A 4936-nucleotide genomic window follows, 5' to 3' on the forward strand; every position below is an offset into this window, starting at 1 on the left:
GAAGAAGAAGAAGAAGAAGAAGAAGAAGAAGAAGAAGAAGAAGAAGAAGAAGAAGAAGAAGAAGAAGAAGAAGAAGAAGAAGAAGAGGAAGAAAAGAAGACGAGGACTGAGTCACAGGTTGGGATTTTCCAAATCTCCTGACCGGGAGACAGGCCAGGGGTAGGTGTTCTTTCCCTGGCCCCCTTCTTACAGTGTATGTTTTTGTTCATCTCTGTATGAGGATGTGGATACCAGAGTCGAACTTCCGATATCATCATCTATGGCTCTCCAAATTTAAATTAATTTATTTTAATTTTATGTGTATGGATCTTTTGCCTGTTGTCTGTCTATGCACCTGCATGCATGCAGTGCCTGTGGAGGTCAGAATACAATGTGAGATCCCCTAGAACTGAATACTGATGGTTGTGAGCTGGCATGTAGGTGCTGGGAATTGAACCTGCATTTCTCTGAAAGAGCAGCCGGAGTTGTTAACTCGTGAGCCGTCTCTCCAGCCCCTGCACCTTGCTTTCTGAGACAGGGTTTCTCTGTGGTTTTGGAGCCTGTCCTGAGCCGTCTCTCCAGCCCATGCACCTTGCTTTTTGAGAGAGCCTCTCTTACTGAACCTAGAGCTTGCTGTTTCAGCCGGACTGGTTGAATAGAGACCCCCAGCATTCTCTTGTCTCTCTGGTTGCTGCGCTACAGGTGTGCACTGCTACACTGGGATTTCTGCGAGAGCTGGGGATGCTAGCTCAGGTCCTCTTGCTTGCTCAGCTAGCAATTTCCCCACCAAGCCAGCTCCCCAGCTAGCACTCTGGTGGTTTTCACTGGTGACTTAATATTTGTTACAGCTTCTTTGATTGTGACCATGTGCCACTTTAGACTTAACATCTGAAAGGGTATCCTAAGAAAGTTAAAGGATTTTGTCATGGAAGAGGAGTTTATGGAGAAACAAATGATTGGTGATGATTTCTGCTTTTTATTTTAAAGATGTCTACTTAAAGATCATAAAACTTACTAAAGATGACTGTAGGCTGAGGACTGTGTTGGCTAGTTTTTGTGTCAAGTTAACACAAACTAGAGAGAACCTCAGTTGAAATCTGCATCAGATTGGCTTCTGGGCACGACTATGGGGAATTTTCTTGATATATGATTGGTGTGGGGGGGCTGGCCCACTGTGGGCTATGCAACGTCTTAACCAGTAGACTTGGACTGTGCAAGCAAACAGGCTGAGCAAGCCATGAAGCAGCATTCCTCCATGGTCTCTGCTTCAGCTCCTGCCTCTGGTCTCTGCCTCAGCTTCTCTCCATGGTGGTCTGCCACCTGTCAGCCCCAAACTGCTTTCCTCCCCAGGCTGGGTTCAGCTAGTGTTTTATCACCAAGAGGAAGCTAGCCAAGATGGGGTACTACTCTAACTTCTTAAGTGGCTTTGACTCACCGCGCTGTCAGAAAAATGCTTAATCATCTGTGAATAGGAGATATTTCCCACAAGGTGCAGGTAATTGCATAACAGCTCAGAGTTCAGTCCCAGCTCAAGTATACAGCAATTTTCATTTTCCTTTTTGTTTCCCAGAAATTAAAGAAAAAGTTTGTCTCATTACAACTTTCCCCAAAGTATATGACTTTTTACAAGCGGTGGAAATTGCAGGCGTCGTTTATGCCATCACAAGTAGCAGAAATATTTGTGCCTACACTGTCATTAGTTCACTGAGCCACCTTCCGGGTTAATATTTGTGAAATCAGTACAAGGTCATAAAGCTGTCTATGAACATGTGTTTTCCCACTCCCAGAAGAGCCACTTGGGGTGTGGAAGAGCTGTCTTCTGGAAATTTATAAAGTACAAAGTGGCCCTGCTGCTTTTGATTGGTAGCCTCCTAAGAGTAGAATATTTTTGCTGGGTCTTGGTGCACACACCTTTAATCCCAGCACTCGAGAAACAGAGGCAGGTATATCTCTGTGAGTTCCAGACCAACCTGCTCTACAGAGCTAGTTCCAGGACAGCTAGGATTGTTACATAGAGATACCCTGTCTCAAGAAACAAAATAAAACAAAACAAAAGTAGAATATTTTTGTGTGTCTGTTTAGTATTGAAGGCCAGGATGCGCCGTCCCTCTTCCTTCAGTGAGACACTCACTGTTCATTGATTCTGGAGTCAAAGCTGCTGGGAGTGGTGATGGTTTTTGCCCCTTGGGTGAGGAAACAGGAGTGGCTCTGCAGGCTGATTCAGCTACAGTCACTTTACCTTAGACTGGAAGCTCCTGGTTGCTTAGGTACCAGCTATCATAGCTTCTCTTCTATTTTTTTTTTTTTGATCTTGCATAGTTGTTAATAATTTGATTCCCCATTTCTTTGGATTGGGTTGCTGGCTTCCCCCCCCCCCCCCGATCATCTTTTTCCCCCCTTCAATTGGTTCAACAACCCACGATCTTAGTGAACTCAGTTCTAGGCAGCTGGCATTCACAGCCCAGTTCAGGTTCTAAGAGTGAGATTTTCTTTTGGCAGATTATTTGGCCCTTTTTCACCTGAATTCTTTTTTATAAAAATACAATATTTTTATTCTTTGAGAAATTTATATATTTTCTATATATGCTTTCAGTGTTGAGTGTGGAAGAAGGGAAATTGCCTTCAGTTCTGCTTGATGGTTAAAAACAAAACAAAACAGACAAACAAACAAACAAACCACCACCACCAACACAACAACAACAACAACAAAACCCCCAAAAAACCCACTCTACTCTAATAAAACCTTGTGTTACCCTGCCAGGAAGATTTGTTCTTAGTGGTGGTCTTTATTGCTCTGTATATTGGCACCTATTTCTTTTCTCCTATCCAGACTATATTTGAAGGTCACCTTCTGCACTTTGTTGAGGAAGAAGGAATGGAAGCTTGACTAAAAGCTCTGGGTAGTGCTTCACGTTGTACACCCCTCGGTCTTTAATGTCCTACCTGCCACACACAGTCCTGGCATGTTTTCCTACCAGTGGGTGCTTGGGAAGACAGTGCTGGTTGCCAGCGAGGTGCCTCAGCAATATTCCTACTGCCTAAAATAATCACTTTGCCTTGAACCTGTAGAAATGAGAATTTCTCAGTAGACTCAGGGATAAGTCTGACTCAATAAGCTGACTCATTGTTGACATGATGAATTCCCGTGAGCTTGATAATGCAGACTACTGTCCTATTGATGGAAAAAGGAGCAGAACTGTGCACAGTTGCTTGTCTGGACACATGCCTCTCCTGGACATCCTTCTTTTTAGTATTGAAGAGCTGAAAACCTGAACTGTTGTTTAGAGTGTGGCTTATGTAGAGGCAATCAAAACAGGTGGAGTCAGATGGGGGAGAAATGAATTAGCAAATGAAAACAAAACATCACTAGTCAAAATTATTTACTTACTGAAAGTGACCAAGGTAATTACTAATACTGCAAAATAATGGAAATTGGAAGGAGCACATTTTAAGTTATGACCATGAGTATGTGGTTTGTAAACATGAACGTGGCACCCAGAAGGGTGCAAAAAGGGTGTCAGATCCCTGAGGCTGGAATTGTGAGCCACCCACTGTGGGCATGAGGAACAAAACTCTGGGTTAGCAAGAGTGGCTAGCATTCTTAAACCTCCCAGGCCCCCTCTCTGCCCATGAGCTTCAGTTTTCAAATATTGAAAATATTCAAAGGATTAATTGTGAGCAGAAATAAAACGTGACAAGAAACTGCCTGTGAGTATTGGGAATGTGAAGAGTTTTTTTTTTTTTTTTTTTAAGTTGTGTAGCTGAAAAACATGACAGATAAAAGCTCTTTTATGGTCACTTCTTTGTTTTGTGAAAATAAGAGTGATTGCAAATGGTTCTGTGCCAAGTTTGTTTAAAATACCTACTTAGACCAGCAGGACCGCCGCCATGCCGGTTGTTACTGTCGCTGAGTTTCCTGGAGTCTGTTCTGCAGTTCTTTGATTGCAAGTCTTTACCACAGTTTGCAGAGAGATAAAGGGAGGAAAAGCAAACAGATATAGAAAAAAATTATTTGAAACCCCGGCGCAGGAGAACAGGGTGGCAGGGATTTTCAGGATTGTTAGCATTTGCTGGAGCTCTGTGTGGCAGAAGCCACATCTGAGACACGAGCAAGACTAATCCTGCTCTTGCTTTGGTTTGAGCAGGAAACCATCCCTGGACTTAATGAAAGATATTTTAAAAAGCTATGTGGCTGAAGAAAAGAGGAAAGAAATGGCCAGAGGGGGAAATCAAAATGGGTACTGAGGTCTTGGGAAAGATACCCGTAAACATCAGATATATGGATGTATTATTCCATTGGATCTGTGAGGTAGGAGGCTAAAGAATGAAACCTCTAGTTAGTTTTGGCTCATTATCTATAAAAGTAGGAACAAACATGCCCTTGGTATGTGAATAAAAGTGCAGCCACGAGACTCATCTGGAGTATGCTGGCTGCATCATACGCCATCTTGCCTCCTTAGCACCAAGAACAATGGTGCACAGACCCCAGCATCAAGCATTCATTAGCTAAATAAATAAGCCTCAGCTCACATCTTCAGAAGCATGGCAGGCTCGTTGTACTGTGCTTAGAAGGATGCATAATTATCGAAATTACAGGAAGATAATTTGAATATGCAAATGACACGCAAACGAGGATCTCCATTAGAAGTAAAGCCATGGTTTGATGAGAAGGGAAGTGGCTGTCAACACAACATTGAGATGCAAGGGATCGGGATGTGATTGTGGTATTTAGGAAGCGAAGTCACTGGAGGATGTTCAGGAAGCATTCACTTGTGTTCTCACTGTAGCTTAGAACACGCTGTGGCTCTTTTGTTCTCACAGCGAAAGCAGAGGTCAGCAAACGCTATTTTAGAAAGCAAACAAACAACACCTCTATGTTTGTGGTTGTCAGCGACAAACATATATTTTAAAACATTTACGCTATTTTCACTGCTCCAACACTGACGAACCTCTGGTG

The sequence above is a fragment of the Microtus ochrogaster genome, unplaced genomic scaffold, assembly GCF_000317375.1.
Source record: "Microtus ochrogaster isolate Prairie Vole_2 unplaced genomic scaffold, MicOch1.0 UNK51, whole genome shotgun sequence".
Lineage (NCBI taxonomy): Eukaryota > Metazoa > Chordata > Mammalia > Rodentia > Cricetidae > Microtus > Microtus ochrogaster.